A 13,287-nucleotide genomic window follows, 5' to 3' on the forward strand; every position below is an offset into this window, starting at 1 on the left:
ACCCCTGGGGAAAAGCCCTACTTGCAGTGGCTTCACCATCCACACTGCCCCATCCAACATCCCCAGAAAGGACCGGCAGCGGCGGTCATACCATCCCTGGCCGTGCACCGCGAGTGGCGTAGTCGCACTATTTTTATTATTTTCCTTTTATTTAAAGCAGATCGACAGTGCCCCCGGATCCGGGACCCCTCGAGCCACGGACCGCCCGGATCCGAGCAGCTCGGCTGCCCCGGGGCACGACAAAGCCATCCACAACCTGTCTCCTCCCTACATCTGTGACCTAGTCTCCTGGTACTTACCTGCATGTAACCTTCGATCCTCACAAGATCTCCTTCTCTACTCCCCTCTTATCTCCTCTTCCAACCATTGCATCCAAGATTTCTTGCATGCTTCCCCCATATTCTGGAATGCTCTGCCACAACACATCAGACTCTCGCCTACCTTGACAAGCTTCAAAAGGAACCTGAAGACCCACCTTTTCCGACAAGCCTACAACCTGCTGTAACCCTCAGTCTGATATATCGCCGCACAATCAGCTCTACCCTCACCTACTGTATCCTCATCTATCCCTTGCAGACTGTGAGCCCTCGCGGGCAGGGACCTCTCTCCTCCTGTACTTGTCTGTGTCTTGTTTATGATTATTGTACTTGTCTCTATTATCTATACCCCTTTTCACAAGTAATGGAATAAATGGCGCTATAATAATTAATAATAATAATTTATGTATGAGATATCCAAGATGGTTGTCTGTAACATGAAGGACATCTCACGCTCAGATGTAGAGGACGGAGAGATACAGTTAGGTCCACAAATATTTGGACAGTGACACAATTTTCGCGAGTTGGGCTCTGCATGCCACCACATTGGATTTGAAATGAAACCTCTACAACAGAATTCAAGTGCAGATTGTAACGTTTAATTTGAAGGTTTGAACAAAAATATCTGATAGAAATTGTAGGAGTTGTACACATTTCTTTACAAACACTCCACATTTTAGGAGGTCAAAAGTAATTGGACAAATAAACCAAACCCAAACAAAATATTTTTATTTTCAATATTTTGTTGCGAATCCTTTGGAGGCAATCACTGCCTTAAGTCTGGAACCCATGGACATCACCAAACGCTGGGTTTCCTCCTTCTTAATGCTTTGCCAGGCCTTTACAGCCGCAGCCTTCAGGTCTTGCTTGTTTGTGGGTCTTTCCGTCTTAAGTCTGGATTTGAGCAAGTGAAATGCATGCTCAATTGGGTTAAGATCTGGTGATTGACTTGGCCATTGCAGAATGTTCCACTTTTTTGCACTCATGAACTCCTGGGTAGCTTTGGCTGTATGCTTGGGGTCATTGTCCATCTGTACTATGAAGCGCCGTCCGATCAACTTTGCGGCATTTGGCTGAATCTGGGCTGAAAGTATATCCCGGTACACTTCAGAATTCATCCGGCTACTCTTGTCTGCTGTTATGTCATCAATAAGCACAAGTGACCCAGTGCCATTGAAAGCCATGCATGCCCATGCCATCACGTTGCCTCCACCATGTTTTACAGAGGATGTGGTGTGCCTTGGATCATGTGCCGTTCCCTTTCTTCTCCAAACTTTTTTCTTCCCATCATTCTGGTACAGGTTGATCTTTGTCTCATCTGTCCATAGAATACTTTTCCAGAACTGAGCTGGCTTCATGAGGTGTTTTTCAGCAAATTTAACTCTGGCCTGTCTATTTTTGGAATTGATGAATGGTTTGCATCTAGATGTGAACCCTTTGTATTTACTTTCATGGAGTCTTCTCTTTACCGTTGACTTAGAGACAGATACACCTACTTCACTGAGAGTGTTCTGGACTTCAGTTGATGTTGTGAACGGGTTCTTCTTCACCAAAGAAAGTATGCGGCGATCATCCACCACTGTTGTCATCCGTGGACGCCCAGGCCTTTTTGAGTTCCCAAGCTCACCAGTCAATTCCTTTTTTCTCAGAATGTACCCGACTGTTGATTTTGCTACTCCAAGCATGTCTGCTATCTCTCTGATGGATTTTTTCTTTTTTTTCAGCCTCAAGATGTTCTGCTTCACCTCAATTGAGAGTTCCTTAGACCGCATGTTGTCTGGTCACAGCAACAGCTTCCAAATGCAAAACCACACACCTGTAATCAACCCCAGACCTTTTAACTACTTCATTGATTACAGGTTAACGAGGGAGACGCCTTCAGAGTTAATTGCAGCCCTTAGAGTCCCTTGTCCAATTACTTTTGGTCCCTTGAAAAAGAGGAGGCTATGCATTATAGAGCTATGATTCCTAAACCCTTTCTCCGATTTGGATGTGAAAACTCTCATATTGCAGCTGGGAGTGTGCACTTTCAGCCCATATTATATATATAATTGTATTTCTGAACATGTTTTTGTAAACAGCTAAAATAACAAAACTTGTGTCACTGTCCAAATATTTCTGGACCTAACTGTATGATGCCTGAAAGCCACAAGGGCAGAACATTGTTACCCTTCTGCTTGTCACTGTATATATTGTACATGATTGCTCCTTCTCATACACAATCTAATCCATATGGCTCCGCTCCGTATACCTCATATACACACACGGCTCCGCTCCATAAACATCATACACACACGGATCCGCACACCTCGTACACACACGGCTCCGCTCCGTACACCTCTTACACACACGGCTCCGCTCCGCACACCTCTTACACACACGGCTCCGCTCCGCACACCTCTTACACACACGGCTCCGCTCCGCACACCTCTTACACACACGGCTCCGCTCACCTCTTACACACACGGCTCCGCTCCGCACACCTCTTACACACACGGCTCCGCTCCGCACACCTCTTACACACACGGCTCCGCTCCGCACACCTCTTACACACACGGCTTCGCTCCGCACACCTCTTACACACACGGCTCCGCTCCGCACACCTCTTACACACTCGGCTCCGCTCCGCACACCTCGTACACACACGGCTCCGCTCCGCAGACATCGTACACACACGGCTCCGCTCCGTACCTCGTACACACACGGCTCCGCTCCGTACACCTCGTACACACACGGCTCTGCTCCGTACACCTCGTACACACACTGTTCCGCTCCGCAGACATCGTACACACACGGCTCCGTTCCGTACAAACACGGCTCCGCTCTGTACACCTCGTACACACACGGCTCCGCTCCGTACACTTCGTACACATACGGCTCCGCTCCGTACACCTCGTACACACACGGCTCCGCTCCGTACACCTCGTACACACACGGCTCCGCTCCGTACACTTCGTACACACATGGCTCCGCTCCGCAGACATCGTACACACACGGCTCCGCTCCGTACACCTCGTACACACACGGCTCTGCTCCGTACACCTCGTACACACACGGCTCCGCTCCGTACACTTCGTACACACATGGCTCCGCTCCGCAGACATCGTACACACACGGCTCCGCTCCGTACACCTCGTACACACACGGCTCTGCTCCGTACACCTCGTACACACACGGCTCCGCTCCGTACACCTCGTACACACACGGCTCTGCTCCGTACACCTCGTACACACACGGCTCCGCTCCGTACACCTCGTACACACACGGCTCCGCTCCGTACACCTCGTACACACACGGCTCCGCTCCGCACACCTCGTACACACACGGCTCTGCTCCATCCACACTGTAAACCCCTCCTGACCCCACACATAACCTTCCCCTCACCCAGCACCATGACACCCAGCACAGCAGAGTCCTGCATACACTGAGGAGCTGATCATGTGACCCCTGACTCCTCCCCTCCATGTGACATCATCACAGGTCCTGGAAGCACAGAGCAGCCATATATCTAGTGTGCGGCTCTGCAGGAGGAGGTATGTGGAGATTCCCCATTACTGGGGCAGGGGGAATTAACCGCTTCAGCTCTGATATTTTATTAATGTTTTTCTATTTCTGATTTCTATGAAATGTGAGGTTTTTGTTTCTCCCTCTCAGGCTGCTTTCACACATCCGGTTTTTGCAGTGCTGCTCAATCCGGCTCAAAAACCTATGCAACGGATAAGGCGGAAAAAACGGATCCGTTGCATAAGTTTTTCCAGGCGGCCCGTCCGTTTTTTTGACGGATGCGGCTTGATACTGAGCATGCGCAGTGCAAAAAAAAACGCATCCGGCGTCCATAGGCTTGCATTGTAAATCCCGCCGCATGGCGCCGGATCCGGCGCAATGCGTTCTTTTCGCCGCACAAAAAAACGTGCCAGGCAACGTTCCATCTAGCCGCCGCATGGGCTAAATTTGCCGCATTCGGCAAAAAACGGACGCAACGCAAGGCCATGTGGCACAATACAGCGCTAATGCAAGTCTATGCGGGAAAAAACGCAACCGGCGGCAAAAAAAAAGGTTGTGTTTTTTCTGCAAAGCGCCGTATTGTGCAAAAACCGGATGTGTGAAAGCAGCCTTAGGCCCCCTTCACACGTCCGTGATACACGTGCGTGTTTGGTCCGTTTCCGTATATACCGGAGACACGGCCAAACGTGCACCAATGTTAATCTATGATTGTGGTCACACGTCCGTTATTTCATTATGTGCGTGTCCGTGATCCGTATGTGTTTGCGTTTTGCACGGATGCATGTCCGTTATCTGCACGGAGCACGCACACGTGGACACAATGAAAGTCTATGGGTATGTGCACACACGTTAGTAAAGGTATATATGGTGTGAACACTGCTCTATTAAGGGTGGTATAGAGGTGCTAGTGAGAGGACCAAGGTCCGGACTATAGAATGTAAATTCAAAACACTGCACTCTCTTCAGCATGAGGTAATAGTAAAAGAAAGTCAACAGATTCGTTTTTATCGTGCAAACCAAGTGTCTTTATTTATGAACAAAGTTAGTGGGAGGGACTAAGGGACGTTTCGGCCCAAGCTGGGCCTTCTTCATACCAACTTGAAGAAATGTCCAATCGGTTCATAGAACGTAATTACCCAATAACATTGCTTAAGACAGAAAGAGAAAGACTATCTTTCACCACCCCCTCAGGGATAGACACAGCAACAGTGGAAAGGATACCATTTGTTCATACGTATCACCCGTCTATGCCTAAGATTTACAATATTATCAATCGCCACTGGCCGCTTCTAAAAAAAGCATATCCAGAGATAGGGCCGTTTATACTTCCACCTATCATGTGTAAGAAAAGACCCCAAAACATAAAAGATTCCCTGGTCAAAGCGGATATTGGCAGCGACAAGAAAAATGTACAAACCTTGTTAGCACCAAAACGTACGGGTACCTTCCCTTGCTTGAATTGTCCATCGTGTTCGAACGTGATCAAAGGAGACCACTTTACGCACCCCAGGTCTGGCAAAAGCTTCCCAATAAAAGAATACTTTACCTGCTTGAGCAATTTTGTGGTGTACATCATCAAATGCCCCTGTGGACTATTGTATGTCGGCGAAACAATCCAACATGTCGGTGACCGCATTGCAAGCCATAAATCCACCATTAGGTGTGGAAAATTATGGCTACCCATTCCACACCATTTTCACGAAGCTAAGCATAATGTAGCGCAGTTACGGTTCCAGGTTATTGATAAAGTATATAGGCCCAGGCGCGGAGGAAATCATATTGAGCTTCTCAAAAAAAGAGAGAGCTTTTGGATCCATAAGTTACAAACTCTAGCACCTAAAGGTCTTAATAGAGAGATAGATTGGCTAATATAATGATGGTACTATACCTTTGTATTTGCCCTAAACCGCACTAACTATGTTATGGTACATTTTTTACAGAAAACTTGAGAAATACCATCCTCACCTTTCCTTCTTCCATCGTACACTCACTATTAGACGGTAATGTATAAAATCAGCACTCTCTATTTTAGTCATGTATAGATGGTAATGCTAGTTCACTCTATTAGTATATTGGGACCCTTCCTTTGTTTATGTTTTTTTTCCTAGGTCATACCTTAAAATGATTGGATGTAAACTAATCACTATTGATCTTTGACAAAATGAGGAATTTATTATGTATATGCCTGTGTATTACATTGCAGTTGCCTTTATGTCCCCATACTTCCAAATGCTTCATACACTACTGCCTTATACATTGACTAGATAGATAATACCCCCTCTGGTATCATCAGTCGTTCACTACCAATAGACTGACATGTGCAGTGTCCGCCCCCTATCCCTGCATTGATCTCGAACGACACACTGAGGATAAACATCCTCCCACGTCTATGTACGAGTTTAGCCCTACTGCACATGTGCGGGCACCTCTATTCAAGACTTAACGGTACCACCAATACACTAATAGCAGCGCAGGTCACCAATACGCAGGTGCCGGCGTCTCCGTGCACTTCCGGGTTCAGGAGTTAAATAGCTCCCAAACCTGTTATCTCACTGCTCTAAGCCACAGTCTGGGAAGACGGCTGCAAAGGTATGCGATAATCTTATCTGTCCCTAATCCTTTCAACCTCCAATCTGTTAACTCCATACTCCCCCTTCTGCTTTTCAGAGGACTCCATTACCCACTGCTACATTCCTATCCTAAAGCCTGCAGGTAATATGTGTCACTTCAGTTACTAAGACTTATCCCTCGTGATTACAGATGCAAGTAAGCCCCCTATGCTTCTAGACAAAAGTGCATTATACGTGACCTTATCCACTTACTGTAAACCTAAGGTAATGGTATACAGGGGATCCACTACATGGGGGTGCTATATATCATGTGTTACCTGCTGACCACATACGTTCTCATCCTTCAGGGACCACGAGTTATTGAACTCTCCCAACTTAAAAGGACAAATTCCAATAGTTATTCATTTGCTAGCACGAGCAAGGTAATCAGTTATCCCCCCTCCCCCATAGTGCTACTCCCCTTATAGAAATACTACCCTTTCATAATCATGCCTTTATCTGCAGGGCTTGCGTTTTGCTACTACCACAATCCTTCTATCCTGGGTGGAGTGCCTCACCATTTCTATACCAAAAAACCCCCTAAAAAGGAGAGAGAAAAAAATTCCCTCTGTGATATTAGTTCATCTATGATTGGAGGTATGCAAATTTTTCATGTATTGTCAAATCTTGCCTTTCATCTTATTGTCATTGCACATATTGGCTGTGACGACTGGAGAGTTACTTCAACTGCTGATATGCTATTACTGTGCCTTTTACACCAACTAGGACATGATTTTCCATGTAATTATGTATATATGTATATGATCTGTTGATATTCTTGTGATATATGTAAATAGTTATTTCTTTTTCTTTACCCTTCCCCAGTGTGACTTGGTATGAAGAAGGCCCAGCTTGGGCCGAAACGTCCCTTAGTCCCTCCCACTAACTTTGTTCATAAATAAAGACACTTGGTTTGCACGATAAAAACGAATCTGTTGACTTTCTTTTACTATTACCTCATGCTGAAGAGAGTGCAGTGTTTTGAATTTACACACACGTTAGTAAACACATATGCATCTACCTATAGTCCGTGTCCGTTTGGTGTTTTTATTTCTAGTGATGTCGGCTATTCTTTCTATTTCTGTGTATGTCGGTCAATCTCCCTGAGTCCGTCGGTCGGTCTCTCTGTCTCTCTGTCGGTCTCTCTGTCTGTCTGTCCCTCTCTCACAGTCTGTCGGTCAGTTTCCCCCCTCTCTCATACTTACCGTTCCCCGATCACCGGCCCGGCTCTGCACGGCTTTCACACTGCTGCGGCGGCTTTTACTATTTTGAAAAAGCCGGCCGCTCATTAAACAATCTCCTATTCCCTGCTTTCCCCGCCCACCGGCACCTATGATTGGTTACAGTGAGACACGCCCCCACACTGAGTGACAGGTGCCTCACTGCACCCAATCACAGCAGCCGGTGGGCGTGTCTATACTGTGCAGTAAAATAAATAAATAATTAAAAAAAAACGGCGTGCGGTCCCCCCCAATTTTAATGCCAGCCAGATAAAGCCATACGGCTGAAGGCTGGTATTCTCAGGATGGGGAGCTCCACGTTATGGGGAGCCCCCCACCCTAACAATATCAGTCAGCAGCCGCCCAGAATTGCCGCATACATTATATGCGACAGTTCTGGGGCTGTACCCGGCTCTTCCCGATTTGCCCTGGTGCTTTGGCAAATCGGGGTAATAAGGAGTTAATGGCAGCCCATAGCTGCCACTAAATCCTAGATTAATCATGTCAGGCGTCTATGAGACACCCTCCATGATTAATCTGTAAATTACAGTAAATAAACACACACACCAGAAAAAATCCTTTATTAGAAATAAAAAACACACACATATACCCTGGTTCACCACTTTAATCAGCCCAAAAAAGCCCTCCATGTCCGGCGTCATCCAGGATGTTCCAGCGTCGCATCCAGCTCTGCTGCATGGAGGTGACCGGAGCTGCAGCAGACACAGCCGCTCCTGTCACCTCCACGCAGCTAATGAAGACAGCCGGGCAATCAGCTGAGCTGTCACTGAGGTTACCCGCTGTTACTGGATCCAGTGACAGCGGGTAACCTCAGTGACAGCTCAGCTGATCGCGCTACTCACCTCATTTGCTGCGTGGAAGTGACCGGAGCGGCGGTGTCTTCTGCAGCTCCGGTCACCTCCATGCAGCAGCGCTGGATGCGACGCTGGAGCATCCTGGATTCCGGCGGACATGGAGGGCTTTTTGGGGCTGATTAAAGTGGTGAACCAGGGTATATGTGTGTGTTTTTTATTTCTAATAAAGGATTTTTTTCAGGTGTGTGTGTGTTTATTTACTGTAATTTACAGATTAATCATGGAAGGTGTCTCGGGGAGACGCCTGACATGATTAATCTAGGATTTAGTGGCAGCTATGGGCTGCCATTAACTCCTTATTACCCCGATTTGCCAAAGCACCAGGGCAAATCGGGAAGAGCCGGGTACAGCCCCAGAACTGTCCCATATAATGTATGGGCAATTCTGGGCGGCTGCTGACTGATATTGTTAGGGTGAGGGGCTCCCCATAACGTGGAGCTCCCCATCCTGAGAATACCAGCCTTCAGCCGTATGGCTTTATCTGGCTGGCATTAAAATTGGGGGGGACCGCACGCCGTTTTTTTTTAATTATTTATTTATTTATTTTACTGCACAGTATAGACACGCCCACCGGCTGCTGTGATTGGGTGCAGTGAGGCACCTGTCACTCAGTGTGGGGGCGTGTCTCACTGTAACCAATCATAAGTGCCGGTGGGCGGGGAAAGCAGGGAATAGGAGATTGTTTAATGAGCGGCCGGCTTTTTCAAAATAGTAAAAGCCGCCGCAGCAGTGTGAAAGCCGTGCAGAGCCGGGCCGGTGATCGGGGAACGGTGAGTATGAGAGAGGGGGGGAAACTTCAGTCACTCGGGGGATTAGCGGTCACCGGTGAATCCTTCACAGGTGACCGCTAATCAGTACTCGACACAGACAGAGCCGCGGTATGAGGATAAAGTCGGGTGAAGTTCACCCGAGTTCATTCTCATCGCGCAACTCTGTCTGCTGTCAGCCGACATTTACAAACGACATTGTGCATCACACACACGGACATTCCACGTACACATACACGTTAATTCCACACGCACACACGGACGTTCTACACACAGACACGGCTAGCATACGCAATTCACACAGGTGCCACACGGACCATAAAAACGGACACAAAAACGGGACACGGACCCGAAAAACGGCCCGTAACACACGTGCGTGTTTTTCACGGACGTGTGAAGGGGGCCTTATAGTTACACAGGTTGAAAAAAGCCCTAGGTCCATCTTGTTCAACCTTCCTCCTCCAATTATACATTTTGTCACTTAGTCACTTATATCCAACAATGTTGTGTGTACTGAGGAAATAATCCAGCGCTTTTTTAAAAGCTGTTATAGTATCTGCCATTACTACCTCTTGTGGTAGGGCATTCCACAGTCTGACTGCTCTAACTGTAAAGAACCCTTTCCTATTTCGCTGCCGGAATTGCCTTTATTCCACAGTAAGTCCCCCCTTGTCCTTGGTATTGTCTTTAGAAGGAATAAGTTTGGAAGGACTTAACCCCCGACATGACCAGGCCGGGTCTGGGAAACTCTGAACTGGAGAATTCCAGTCCTGGATCATGACAGCACCAGTCCTTTATATTAACGACACATGTATTTATACATGTAAATGAGATCTCCTCTGAGACGTCTTTTTTCTAAGCTAAACATATCTAACTTTTTCAACCTCTCATCATATGGGACGCCTCCATTCCTTGTAATAATATATGACATTGTCATCACCAGCGTCATTCAAGTACCCGCCCATAATCTCGTGCCTGCGCAATACGATCACCGGCGCGCGCAATTTGAACTCTGCTCAGTCCCGCGATACTGCCACTGGGCATGCGCCAGACTTCAGGAGCACTTAGTAACAGGAGAGCGGCGGCGTCATCTGTCAATCAACACTGGGGGACAGCGAACAGCGGCAGGAGGGGGGAATAACGGACACAATACAGCTCGCCCCCGTGACCATAAAACATCATTAGCATACCAAAAGGTAAGATTTTATAAAGTGTATATTTAGGCCTGAAATGGGGGCCAGTAGGAAAATGAACCTTTCTAGAATGCAGCCCAGGAGCAGCAGAAGGGGATTCTTTTAGTTTAATAGCGAAATTTCAGGTGACAGGTTCCCTTTAACGTTTTTAGACGTTCTATACCATGCCTCAGCATCCAGAAGGAGATTTTTATCTTTCAAAAGCCCTCACTTATTCAACAAGACATCTTTCCATTTCTGCTCCTCTAATCTCCCTTTCCTGGCAGTAATCCCTGCCACCTTGAGTAGAGACTTCATTTTCTTAACGTACTTCCTCCCTTCTCGCTCACTTACTAATTCCTCTGCCGTAAACTTGGCAGGCGTGCACTGATTAGACCCCATCTTCAAAGGACAAATAACCTCAATCCAACGCTTCAATCTGGATGCCTGGTCTGTGCAGTAATTCGCTTCCCTTCTGCACCAGCAACTATGCACATCCACAGAATTACACAAATGTCTAGATTCTATCTCAGTTCACAACAATAACACAACACAACAGATTCATCTACCGCTTGCTTCCAGGAAGAACAGAGCATGCCAAACCAGTGTCATGTGGGTGATAAGAAATTACACTCGCCCTCACTATATGCCAGCTGTTGTTGATACCTCGAGTACTAGCAAAATCTGTTCACACTACATACACCTCATGACAACGGTCCATCCAAGACGCAATAACTCTGATTAAGGCCAAGGTTAAGGATTCTTCCTAATTTATTCTCCGCAAGCCTAGGTAATAGAATACATTAACATCCACTAAAAAAGAACAATGAGTCCGTGTACAACGTTCAACTCACTGCTTAGCAGGGAAACCGTACCAGATAACAGTCAGGGCTTTCTCACCCTCTTTCCATAAAACTGCACCTGTACATAGAAAACCCCCCTTTCAAATCTTCTATCCCCGAAGATCAGGTCCAAGGCCTTATCAATCATCAATTATCAATTATTGATCAAACACGTCCCCCATTGGTATATCGCAGTATACTTTCTGCCACACAAAATAAATTCTACAAAGTACAAGTTCTCCTTTTTTTTTTTCCTTTTCCTCAAAGAGACAGCTCAATAGTACAGTACTGTGACACTTCCTCAATTTTGCTCTAAAGCCAACGAAGCACAGAACTTCCTGTTTTCATAAGCAAGTAACTAACTCTGCTTGCTTCAAACAAACAGACCTTCCAACAGGTAAACACAATGACATAAAATGTAGGTGTCAAAGTATTAATATGACCAGGTTCAAGAGCAAGGACTTCACACAGGTCGGTCATCAAGTATCTGGACTCTGGTAGCTGACACCTCACTCTCCCCCGAAAAAATAATTAACACAGGAGGATAAGATAACAGATTTTCTTACCTTCTAGGAGTTGCAACTCCAAGCCTCCTGTGGTCGTGGTAGAGTGAAGGTGATGTCACGGCTTTCCTCGGTCCAGATGTATTCCACCCTAGCTCCACGTTGGGACGCCAACTGACGTGGTTATAAATTAAGGTTGATGCCATTCACATGATACGCATCTATCTCTTTGACACCTGCACTCCAAATCCGTAATTAAAGGGCTTTTTCGCATGCGATATATAGCTCTACACAAATCAAAGACCGCCAGTCATGATTGATGCAGAATTCTGATTTATTGAGGAAGTACAAGGAATAATATAAGAAGCCCCTGGCTGAGGGCCAGTAGTGCCTACTATAATCCTGTTGGTTAAGTAGCACAAAGAACTTACATTGAGTAATTATATGTACACAGTACAGACCAAAAGTTTGGACACACCTCATCTCTAGAACAACTGTTAAGAGGAGACTTTGTGCAGCAGGCCTTCATGGTAAAATAGCTGCTAGGAAACCACTGCTAAGGACAGGCAACAAGCAGAAGAGACTTGTTTGGGCTAAAGAACACAAGGAATGGACATTGGACCAGTGGAAATCTGTGCTTTGGTCTGATGAGTCCAAATTTGAGATCTTTGGATCCAACCACCGTGTCTTTGTAGAAAAGGTGAACGGATGGACTCTACATGGCTGGTTCCCCCCAAGAAGCATGGAAAAGGAGGTGTGATGGTGTGGGGGTGCTTTGCTGGTGACACTGTTGGGGATTTATTCAAAATTGAAGGCATACTGAACCAGCATGGCTACCACAGCATCTTGCAGTGGTATGCTATTCCATCCGGTTTGCGTTTAGTTGGACCATCATTTATTTTTCAACAGGACAATGACCCCAAACAAACCTCCAGGCTGTGTAAGGGCTATTTGACTAAGAAGGAGAGTGATGGGGTGCTACACCAGATGACCTGGTCTCCACAGTCATCAGACCTAAACCCAATCGAGATTTTTGGGGTGAGCTGGACCGCAGATTGAAGGCAAAAGGGCCAACAAGTGCTAAGCATCTCTGAGAACTCCTTCAAGACTGTTGGAAAACCATTTCTGGTGACTACCTCTTGAAGCTCATCAAGAGAATGCCAAGAGTGTGCAAATCAGTAATCAAAGCAAAAGGTGGCTACTTTGAAGAACCTAGAATATAAGACATACTTTCAGTAGTTTCACACTTTTTTTAAGTATTTCATTCCACATGTTTTAGTTCATAGTTTTGATGCCTTCAATGTGAATCTACAATTTTCAGAGTAATGAAAATAAAGAAAACTCACTGAATGAGGTGTGTCCAAACTTTTGGTCTGTACTATGTATGTATATGTATATGTATGTGTGTATATTATATATATATATATGTATGTATGTATGTATGTATGTATGTATGTGTGTATATATATATATATATA

The 13,287-nt window shown here is 46.1% G+C and overlaps 1 protein-coding gene across 7 annotated transcripts in view; it reads left to right on the top strand.

Annotated features, from left to right (window-relative positions):
• Positions 1-4,939: 4,939 nt before the first annotated feature.
• LOC142312246 (uncharacterized) overlaps positions 4,940-13,287 on the top strand; it is a 57,892-nt gene continuing 49,544 nt past the window's right edge. For 2 of the 7 annotated variants that reach the window (XM_075351169.1, XM_075351174.1), the window contains exons 1-5: positions 4,940-5,821; positions 6,489-6,533; positions 6,582-6,655; positions 6,739-6,813; positions 6,896-7,027. The gene's annotated coding sequence lies outside the window, so the exon portion shown is untranslated. The other 5 variants (XM_075351171.1, XR_012754344.1, XM_075351170.1 and 2 more) reach the window with 5 other exon arrangements.

The sequence above is a fragment of the Anomaloglossus baeobatrachus genome, chromosome 5 (genome assembly GCF_048569485.1).
Source record: "Anomaloglossus baeobatrachus isolate aAnoBae1 chromosome 5, aAnoBae1.hap1, whole genome shotgun sequence".
Taxonomy (NCBI): Eukaryota; Metazoa; Chordata; class Amphibia; order Anura; family Aromobatidae; genus Anomaloglossus; species Anomaloglossus baeobatrachus.